Source organism: Bombina bombina, chromosome 11 (genome assembly GCF_027579735.1).
Source record: "Bombina bombina isolate aBomBom1 chromosome 11, aBomBom1.pri, whole genome shotgun sequence".
NCBI lineage: Eukaryota > Metazoa > Chordata > Amphibia > Anura > Bombinatoridae > Bombina > Bombina bombina.
In genome coordinates this window covers 132,108,873-132,120,380 of record NC_069509.1, presented here as the reverse complement: position 1 = coordinate 132,120,380, position 11,508 = coordinate 132,108,873, and the positions used below count along the sequence as shown (strand labels likewise).

The following is an 11,508-nucleotide window of genomic DNA, read 5'->3' as shown; positions in this document are numbered from 1 at the left end:
AAAGATAGTGAAGATGGGGGAATTACAGTGAGGCGAATATATGTGGGATTAACAAGTATACAATGGAAGCAGCAGATCAGTTCCCTTGTCAATATTTCCTACCTGCATCTGCGCATGCTGGTGATTACATAATCGCACTCTACACATTCCTTTCAAACATATGTGGAGTGCGATTACGTAATTGTGAGCATGCGCACGTCCAGGTAGCAAATCTCGACAAGGTAGCTATTTTCGACAGAATATTGGTCCCAAGCTAACGCTCATGCAAGAACTGGTTTGTTCATTTGCGAATATATATGAGTTTTTTGTCCATGAGTGTGTCTGTCAGTAGATATATGTTATACATTTCTGCACATACACTGCATATCTACAGTGATTCATCTCTCTGCTTCAGTACAGTCTGTGCAAAATACTAAAAATAGCTTCTGATACAATGTTGTACTGTACTGTTCCAATTCTATTCTTTTACTTTAATAATGTGCTTCTGTATAGTTTGTGGATATTTCAGAGTTTTTTTGTTAGGTGTTACATAACCAGAAGAACAGGATGATAGATTAACACTTTCTGTTTGATTTTGTATTTTTTATGACCAGATCCCTTGGTGGTCTTTCAAAATTCACCCACCGATTGTCATTAAAGGAAAAATCTAATAAGAAAAATGATGGTGAATTGGGAGATCTGGAGCAACCCCAGTTCAGACAGAGATCACTGAGCATTGAATGGTAAGGCTGTGAGCTGACACCTTTACCCTTAGGATATTCAATATCAAACAGCTGACATAAAGGGACGTAAAGTCCATAAAGAAAATACATTAATATGTTTGAACATTGTATTACAGATCTATAGCTTGTATATGGTTATCCATTTAACCTTTGCAAAGGGGTTAAACTTATAGTTAAAGTCAGCTCTAGAGCATCAGTGCAGTACTAGGAGCTAGTTGAACAGATCTGATGAGTCAATGGCAAGAAACATAGGTGTGTAGCCAACAATCATCAGCTAGCTCCAGCGGTACACTGACACTCCGTAGCCTGCCTATGTATGCTTTTCAACAAAAGGTACCAACAACAAAAACATGTCAATCCATGTTCTGTTTAAACCATGAAAGTTTTAATTTTTGAGTTTCATGTCCCTTTAAGAGCCCTATTCAAATGAGAATGATTTCACATGAATAGATATATGTATTCATAACATGGACTGAAGTTATGGTGGATGTCTGTCTGTCCAACTAATTCAGACAGAACGTACAATTTAAAAAAAAGTTTCCAAATTACTTCTATTATCAAATTTGCTTCATTCTCATGGTATTCTTTGTTGAAGAGATACCTAGGTAGGTAGTTTGCATGTGTCTGAAGCACTACATTGCAGGAAATAGGGCTGCCATATAGTGCTCTTCCAAATGTATAACATTCTTTCAAATCTGCTGCCATATAGGGGCCGATTTATCAAGCTCCGTATGTCCCCTTGTTTCTAAAGACCGCGGCTCCATAACCTGTCCGCCTGCTCTGAGGCCGCGGACAGAAATCAACCCGATCGAATCCGATAGGGTTGATTGACACCCCCTTCTAGCGGCTGATTGCTGGAACTGCTGGTGCAATGATAAATGCAGAGAGCGTATGTTATCGGCATTTATCAATGTGCGGCAGACATGATACACTACATCGTATCATGTCTGCTCGCACATTAATAAATATACCGCATAGTGCTGACGGTACATGCACGCTCCTGAGCTTACCTCTCTGCTTTTCAACAAAGATTCCAAGAGAATAAAGAAAGTTTCATACTAGAAGCAAATTGGAAAGTTGTTTAAAATTGCATGCGCTATGTGAAATTTTGAAAGAAAAAGTTTGCGTTTAATTTCTCTTTAAAGTATGAAAGTATGCACAAGAAGAAGAGCGTATGGCTATCTTTTATTTAAAGGCACATTAGTTTGCTAGAGCAGTTTAATCTCATTTACTTGGTGCCATCAGTATAATAAAAATACCCTAGAGTATCTCTTGGTGACTGTTACAAATGGATACAGATAGATTAGACAGAGGGGCCCATTTATCAAGCTCTGGAAGGAGCTTGAGGGCCCGTGTTTCTGGCGAGCGATCAGGTTGATTGACACCCCCCTGCTGGCAGCCGATTGTCCGCAAATCTGCAGGGGGCGGCGTTGCACCAGCAGCTCACAAGAGCTGCTGTTGCAATGCTGAATACGGAAAGCGTATTGCTCTCCGCATTCAGATCAGGTCTGCACTGCCGGATCAGGTCCGCCAGACCTTTGATAAATATCCCCCAGAGACTGAAGTCACACACATATGACCACCAATCAAAAAAGTAATTTGCTTTAGTGATCCACAGTGTAATGCTTTTTACATCATTTTAAAGTATGTAAAAAAAAACAAGCAGATAGAAAAATGTGATTTATATTTTTTATGTGATTTTACAAACATATAAGTTAGAGCAAATGTCCGTAGTATAGATCGAAACTAATCTAGAGAAGTCTTCAGGGAGCCAGTTCTTTTTCATTTCTGCTATACTAATCTACACTGGCAGAGCTCCAAAACTTGATCATTTATCTCTATAGCATAATGTACGGATTAGAGACTTTGGCCGTAATGAACACTAACGTCATTAACTGTTATTGACATTAAGGAGTATACTGTATTTATGAAGCAGCCGTTGCTGCTTATTCTGCCGGAAATGTAAGTTAAGAAGCAGTTGCTCCTCTGAGGTGGCGGACAGCAATCAGGCCAATTAGATACGGTCGGGATGATTGACACTCCCTGCTAGCGGCCGCGAATGTGCAGGGGCGGCATTGCACAAGCATTTCACCAGAAATGCTTGTGCAATGTTAAATGCCGACAGTGTATGCTGTCGGCATTTAGTGATGTCAGGCAGACATGATCCGCTACAGCGGATAATGTCCATCCGACATTTGTTCAATCTACCCCATAGTGTAAAAATAAGAAGCTTTGTTTTGTTAAAGTATTATTTTTTTTAACAAATATCCTTCTTTTACTCTGAGGCCCATTTATCAAGCTTCGAATGGAGCTTGAGGGCCCGTGTTTCTGGCAAGTCTTCAGACTCGCCAGAAACGCAAGTTATGGAGCAGCGGTCTAAAGACCGCAGCTCCATAACCCTGTCCGCCTGCATTGATAAGGCGGACAGAGATCGCCACAATTCAACCCGATCGAGTACGATTGGGTTGATTGACACCCCCCTGCTGGCGGACAATTGGCCGCGAGTCTGCAGGGGGCGGCGTTGCAACAGCGGATCACAAGAGCTGCTGGTGCAATGCTGAATACGGAGAGCGTATTGCTCTCCGCATTCAGTGAGGTCTGTCGCACCTGATCCGCACTGTCAGATCAGGTCCAACAGACCTTTGTTAAATAGGCCTCTTTGTGCTTAATGCCTTTGAAGGAATCTAAGTAGACACTGAAGGGAAGATCTGTGCTTAGGAGACACCTGATGTCTCTGAGTGGGCTACAAATATAATTATTGCTAAAACTGAAGGAAAGACCTGTGCTTTGAGGAGGTCTGTAATGTCCTGTTGGACATAAACCCCAATATTTTGCTTTTGTGATTCTAATGGGGCATATCATTTTACACAACTTTCCAATTGACTTATTTTATCTAATTTGCCTCGTTCTCTTGGTATCCATTGTTTAAAAGCATACCTAGGTAGGCTCAGGAGCTAACTGCTCATTGATGGCTGCACATATATGCCTCAATTGGCTTCCCAATGTGTTCAGCTAGCTCCCAGTAGTGCATTGATGCTCCTTCAAGAAAGGATACCAAGAGAATAAAGCAAAATTGATCATAAAATAAATTGGAAAGTTATTTACAAATGTGTGCTTTATCTGAATAATGAAATAAACATTTTCAGTTGCATGTCCCTTTAAGCACAGCTACAAGTATAGATGTAAGGGAAGATCTGTACTTTGGAAAGGGTCTCCTGTCTCCTCGTAGGCTTAAACCATAAATAGAGGTAGAACTAAATAAATAACTTTAGATGAAATTAAAAGCCTAGAAGAGCAGGATGAGGAATCTTTGGATAAGGATGCTAGAGGGAAAATATTTATGATCTGTGTGATGCAATAGTTGTTTTTACCTGCTTTTTTGTATATTTCTATTTTTTCCATTATAGTAAATTGTTAATATATGCAAATTATCATGCCATTTTATAATTAATTAGTTTCTTAATATCAGCATATACAGAAAAAGATCAATATTGCATGACTTACGGCTAGATTACGAGTCTTGCGTTATGAGTAAAAAAGCAGCGTTAAGCCTCATAACGCTGCTTTTTAACTACCGCTGGTATTACGAGTCTTGCAGATTTAGGGGCACTGCACACTTTTATGGCCTTACCGCAAATCAACTCACGCAATTTGCGTATAGTCTATTTTCAATGGGACTTTCGAAGCTCCGGTATTAAGAGCTTGTCCCGTGAGGCCAAAAAGTGAGCGGTACAGCCTATCCCGCAAGATTCATAACGCATTCTAAAGTCAGTAGTTATGAGTTTTACACTACAAAGCGTAGCATAAAACTCATAACTAAAGTGCTAAAAAGTACACTAACACCCATAAACTACCTATTAACCCCTAAACCGAGGCCCTCCCGCATCGCAAACACTAACATTAAATTATTAACCCCTAATCTGTCGCTCCAGACATCGCCGCCACTAGAATAAACATATTAACCCCTAAACCGCCGCACTCCACCTCGCAAACATTAGCCAAATATTATTAACCCGTAATCTGCTGTCCCTAACATCGCCCCCACCTACCTACATTTATTAACCCCTAATCTGCCGCCCCCAACGTCGCCACCACTATATTAAATTTATAAACCCCTAAATCTTAGTCTAACCCTAACCCTAACACCCCCTAATTTAAATATAATTAAAATAAATATAAATAAAAATTACTATCATTACCTAAATAATTCCTATTTAAAACTAAATACCTATAAAATAAACCCTAAGCTAGCTACAATAGAACTAATAGTTACATTGTATCTAGCTTAGGGTTTATTTTTATTTTACAGCAAGTTTGTATTTAACTAGGTAGACTAGTTAGTAAATAGTTATTAACTATTTACTATCTACCTAGTTAAAATAAATACAAATTGACCTGTAAAATAAAACCTAACCTAAGTTACACTAACACCTAACACTACCCTACAATTAAATAAATTCCCTAAATTAAATACAATTAACTAAATTCAAAACAATTACCTAAATTACAAAAAAAACATTAAATTACACAAAATAAAAAACAAATTACAAGATATTTAAACTAATTACACCTAATCTAATAGCCCTATCAAAATAAAAAAGCCCCCCCAAAATAAAAAAAACCATAGCCTAAACTAAACTACCAATAGCCCTTAAAAGGGCCTTTTGTGGGGCATTGCCCCAAAGAAATCAGCTCTTTTACCTGAAAAAAATACAAACAACTCCCAAACAGTAAAACCCACCATCCACACAACCAACCCCCCAAAATAAAACCCTAACTAAAAAAACCTAAGCTCCCCATTGCCCTGAAAAGGGCATTTGGATGGGCATTGCCCTTAAAAGGGCATTTAGCTCTATTGCGGCCCAAAGCCCTAACCTAAAAATAAAACCCACCCAATAAACCCTTAAAAAAACCTAACACTAACCCCTGAAGATCCACTTACAGTTTTGAAGATCCAACATCCATCCTCAACGAAGCCGGGAGAAGTCCTCAACGAAGCCGGAAGAAGTCTTCTACCAAGCGGCAAGATGTCCTCAATGAAGCCGGCAGTAGTGGTCCTCCAGACGGGCAGAAGTCTTGACCCAGACGGCATCTTCTATCTTCATCCTTCCGATGCGGAGCGGCTCCATCTTCAAGACATCCGGCGCGGAGCATCCTCTTCAATCGACGGCTTCTTGCTGAATGAAGGTTTCTTTAAATGACGTCATCCAAGATGGCGTCCCTTAGATTCTGATTGGCTGATATCATTCTATCAGCCAATCGGAATTAAGGTTGAAAAAATCCTATTGGCTGATGCAATCAGTTATAAATGGTATAGAAATTATTCAAAGCTATAGGTCTGTTTAGCAACTTACTTGTGGCGATTATTTGATGCAGACTCATCTGCTCTGCAACTCTATAACTATATCTCTATATATGTCTGTATGGCATGTGATTGGCTATACAGTCCATGGGATAGATTTACCATTTTGCAGATGGACATGATCCGCTGTAGCGTATCATGTCAGTCGCACATCGATAAATGCAGACAGCATACGCTGTCGGCATTTAACATTGCACAAGCTGTTCTGGTGAACTGCTTGTGCAATGCCACCCCCTGTACATTCGCAGCCAATCAGTGGCTAGCAGGGGGTGTCAATCAATCCGATCGTATGTGATTGTGTTGATTGCTGTATGCCGCCTCAGAGGTGGCGTACGAATTAACTCCTGTTTCTGGCGAGCCTGAAGGCTCGCGCAGAAACAGAGGCATTGGGGCCGATACGGAGCTTCTTAAATCGGCCCCCATATCTTTACAAGCTCACGTCTAGGGGTGGTGGAACGTATTTGAGCTGGTTCAACAATGGCCTTTAATTAACTTATCAGAAGCTTAAGAGGTAAGAAAGTAACCACTGTTGTAATGTTTTAAAGCACTGCAGAAAAAAAAATCAATAGGTTCCCTGTCTCTTAGATACAGATAACTCAGTCAGATCCCCAGTGGCATTTGCTCTTATGACAGTTCTTATTTAAAAGGTCGTGAAAGTCAGAATTTAACTTAACAGAGCATGCAATTTGAAGAAACTTTTCAATTTTTTTCTATTATCAATTTATGTTGTTCTTGTGGGAACCTATTTAAAAAGCATACCTAGGTAGGTTCATGACCAGCAATGCACCAGCTAGCTGACGATTGGTTTCTATACACATTTTCCTTTTGCTATTGGCTCAGAATATGGGGCCTATTTATCAAAGGTCTTGCGGACCTGATCTGACAGTGCGGATCAGGTCCGCAAGACCTCGCTGAATGCGGAGAGCAATACGCTCTCCGTATTCAGCATTGCACCAGCAGCTCACAAGAGCTGCTGCTGCAACGCCACCCCCTGCAGACTCGCGGCCAATGGGCCGCTAGCAGGGGGGTGTCAATCAACCCGATCGTACTCGATCGGGTTGATTTCCGGCGATTCCTGTTCGCCTCATCAGAGCAGGCGGACAGGGTTATGGAGCAGCTGTCTTTAGGCCGCTGCTTCATAACTGGTGTTTCCGGCGAGTCTGAAGACTCGCCAGAAACAGGGGCCCACAAGCTCCGTTCGGAGCTTGATAAATGGGCCCCTATGTGTTCAGTTTTGAATTGCTGCTCTTGAGCTGACTTTGTCTATGTGTTTATATGCAAGCAATAGGGCAATAATAAAAGGCTCTAACATGTGCCCCTTTAATGTATTTGTTATTTTTTTCATTTTGATTGCAAAATAAGGGAATGTAACAGAAACTAACTAGAATTTCATTATCCCATATATACATTTACTTGTTGCTTTGGGCTTTCACCACTGATGCCTCAAACCGTAATAAATTAGATTCATTTTAACCAAATTGTGTTTGTACTACTAACATATTCCCCAGTGCAGTTTCTTATTGGCTGTATTGGATATCTAAGTATGCAAAAAGCCAGATATAAAATTAGGAGTGGGTTTAGAAAAAAAAATATTATGTGACCAGCTGATGTGGTCCACCCTCCAATAGTTGTATTAGCTAGAGAGACAAAAACGCTTGGGAAGATAAGCCTAGCTTATACCTACTGCATCTGCACTTCCAGTTTGTGTACTATTTGTGTTTTTAATATTATTTCTTTATAGAAGGTTTATATGATTAGGAGAGATAGGAAGGTGGACAGGGAAGGCTGATACATGAGATTTTAAGCAAGTAAATGATAAATGAGTAGTTGCAACAATGTTCTGAGGTTGCCTATCCCTAGATTACTTGTGCAAATTACTGTGCAATGAAAGACCTCCCAACTGTTCCTACTTGAGAGGGACAGTCCCTGATTCTGAGTTCTGTCCCTCTAAAGCAGCCATATGCCCCTTTACAGAATTTCCCTTAGCCCCGCCCATGGAGCACCCAGACACACCCAAAAACCGCCCTGACACACCCACAGACTACCCAGAAACACCGACAATCCCACTCACTAACCTCCCAAGATACCTTCCCTCCCAACACGGTTCAAGCCACAAAATAGTGACGGCTCCTATCAACCTCCTGTGTCCCTCATGCTGAGCCACAGGAGGTATACAATGCAAAGTGTGTTTAAAAAGGCTTCTTCAGTTCTTGATGTGCCTCATTGCACAATAATGGGTGATGACTAGTATGTATGGTCTGTGCACAGTTTACAAAGCATACAAAACCATAAGCACCATTGTCAGCACAGAAATTGGCACCAAGGGTGCATGTGATGCCAATCTCAGCAATAAAAAAACACTAAATGCTGCTTTGTGGCAGCGCATAACCAGTAGAATGCTGGAATTGCACAGCCCTATCATACTAATATGATTTTTTTGTCCCTTTAAATATACACCTAAAAATTGTCTAATTAGCAGGTGTGTTTGACAGAACTATAGTGATGTTAAGTAGAATATTCTCTTTAAAAATAACTGACCTCAGCCAGCTTTCTCTAAACCATCCAATACCTTACTTGTGGAAGAAGACTAAGGTTTGCCCATCAAGAGTAACCTTTGAATGCTTTTCAAATATATTAATAAGAGGTGACATTTCAGAGGCTGGTTGTTGTTGTTGCTATAGAAACACTTAATTATTGTTTCAGTGTTTGCATTTATAATTTGCTTTATTTTCTTTGACTGCTTACTAAGACATTACCAGATTAAGGACCAGTAAACCTTCTTTTTATTAACATTATTTAACCACCCATTATTAAAAGTATATTATTGGTCTATAATATTGATATACTGTAATATTATGCATTCAAAATGTATAATTATAATTATAAACGTTTTCATTTTTTGTACTGACGAACCTAAACCATCCTCCATAAATTTGGGGCGCGGCATAGCGCTGCTTAGTTTCAATACAGCCAATCGCTGCATGATAATATATTATACATTTGCATAATTTCTTTATGCAGGCTCACTCCAGAAGAACGCGCATTATCATCAGGCTTCTGAGTTAAATCATGTGATCTTCAGTGATGATAGTTAGGGAACTCCCAGCTCTGAGCTACATAACTATCCTAAGACAATCCCTTTTATGCCTTTTTTTCCTTTATATTCCTCTTATTTACTGCAAGTTGGAGGCTTATTTTGGAGGGTTACCTGGGTCAGGAGCACGGCACCCAGGTAACCCTCCATGGAGGGATGGAAATAATTTAATATTCACTTATGATTTAATTAAAGATGCAGGAAAGCATTTTAATACATGTATATTTAGGTGTTTTAATATAAATAACATAGGATCATATAAAAAAAATTGTTAACTTTTCCGCAAACTTTGGGTTTCACAATGAAATTATTTGCTCACAACTACTACAGTCATATGACAAATGGTTGTAAAAGCTCCTCTGGGATCCCCTTTGTTCAGAAACAGCAGACATGCATGGCTCTGTCATTGTTTTTTGGCAATTTGAAGGCCACTAATTGCAGCTGCGCACCACACTTTTGAAATTCCTGGCGGTAAAGAGGTTAATCAGTTGACATGTAAGGTTAATGTTTGCTTCAGTGTAGGGATAACCCTCCTACCTGACACCTCCCACCCCTGATCCCTCCCAAACAGCTTATTTCCCCACCCCCACACTGGTCAACACCAGTGGTACTGGCAGAAAGTCTGCTATTATGCAGTTTAGGGCTTTTAAAAAATATATATTTATATACAGTATATATTTCTTTTATTCTTTCTGTAGTGTAGGGATCCCTCCTCACCCTCCCACCTCGCTGATTTATCCCACCCTAACAGCTCCCTTAAATTTTCCTACTCTGTCTTACCACCGCCATGTTTGTTACTGGTGTTTAGATATTTGTCTGTAGTGTTGGGTTCCCCCTCCCTACCTCCCACTCTAAGCGATTACTATATGGTCCCACCTTCCAACTCCAAATGTTCATTTTCTGTAGTGTAGGGCCCCAGCCCTCGCTCTCCCCTGCCTAACACTTTTGCTGTAGTGTAGGGAACCCCACCCTTCCCTCACCCCTCCTCTGCTTGGCTGCCCACCCGCCCCTCCCTCCCTCCCACCACTCCCACTTGGCACCAACGAATGATTGTTACAGACAGTGACACAGATAGAAATTACAATTTATTTTACAAAGATATGACGAGTCCACGGATTTCATCCTTACTTGTGGGATTTATCCTCCTACTAACAGGAAGTGGCAAAGAGCACCACAGCAGAGCTGTATATTTAGCTCCTCCCTCCTCTCCACCCCCAGTTATTCTCTTTGCCTGTGTTAGTAAAAGGAAGAGGTAAAGTGAGGTGTTAGTTTTAGATTCTTCAATCAAGAAGTTTTTTATTTTAAAATGGTACCGGTGAGTACTATTTTCCTCAGGGAGAAATGAATAGGGAATGAAGAAATTTTCTGCCCTGAGGTTGATGATCTTAGCACACGTTACTAAGATCCATTCTGGTTCCCACAGAGTTTCTGAAGGTAGTGCAAGAAAAATCTTCAGTGTGGAGAACAGTGTCATGTTTTAAGCAACATTGAGGTATGTTTAGTCTTTTATTTCTGAGGAGACTTGTTATATCAGAATTGGCTGACATTTATTTCCCTGCAAGGGAAGAGGTAAGCAGTAGACCTATATGAAACTGAGGGTGTTACTGAAAGGCCTATTTATTTTTATAGCAGGGTGCAATAACATATTGATATTAACTTTGGCAATATCTATATTGGGGCTTGACACTGGGAGAGGCAGCTTGACATATGTATTTTTTTATTCAAAGGTTCTAGGGTCCCTTCTGGCGGTTCTCAGGCCACGGGGTATAGCAGTGGCGCCTTATCTGGACGATATCTTGATTCAGGCGTCGACTTATCATCTAACAAAGTCTCATGCAGACATTGTGTTATCCTTTCTGAGAACTCACGGTTGGAAAGTGAATCTAGAAAAGAGTTCGCTAATCCCTCAGACAAGGGTTCCCTTCCTGGGAACGCTGATAGATTCTGTAGCAATGAAGATTTTTCTGACGGAGGTCAGAAAGTCAAAAAATTCTAAATACTTGTCGAACCCTTCAGTGCAATCCTCGGCCATCAGTGGCCCTGTTTATGGAAGTAATTGGATTGATGGTGGCAGCAATGGACATCATTCCATTTGCTCTGTTTCATCGCAGACCACTGCAACTGTGCATGCTCGGTCAGTGGAATGGGGACTATACAAATTTGTCTCCTCTGATAAATCTGGATCAAGAGACTAGAAACTCTCTTCTTTGGTGGTTGTCACTGGATCATCTGTCCCAGGGGACGTGTTTCCGCAGACCCTCATGGGTGATAGTGACAACGGACGACAGTCTTCTAGTCTGGGGTGCAGTCTGGAATTCCCTGAGAGCTCA

General features: G+C 40.6%; 1 protein-coding gene across 1 annotated transcript in view; it reads left to right on the top strand.

The window, feature by feature from the left end:
* The first annotated feature begins 597 nt into the window (after window positions 1-597).
* LOC128641853 (ankyrin repeat and fibronectin type-III domain-containing protein 1-like) overlaps window positions 598-11,508 on the top strand; it is a 258,194-nt gene continuing 247,283 nt past the window's right edge. Inside the window, exon 1 of the mRNA XM_053694414.1 lies at window positions 598-722. The gene's annotated coding sequence lies outside the window, so the exon portion shown is untranslated. The remainder of the gene's footprint in view (window positions 723-11,508) is intronic.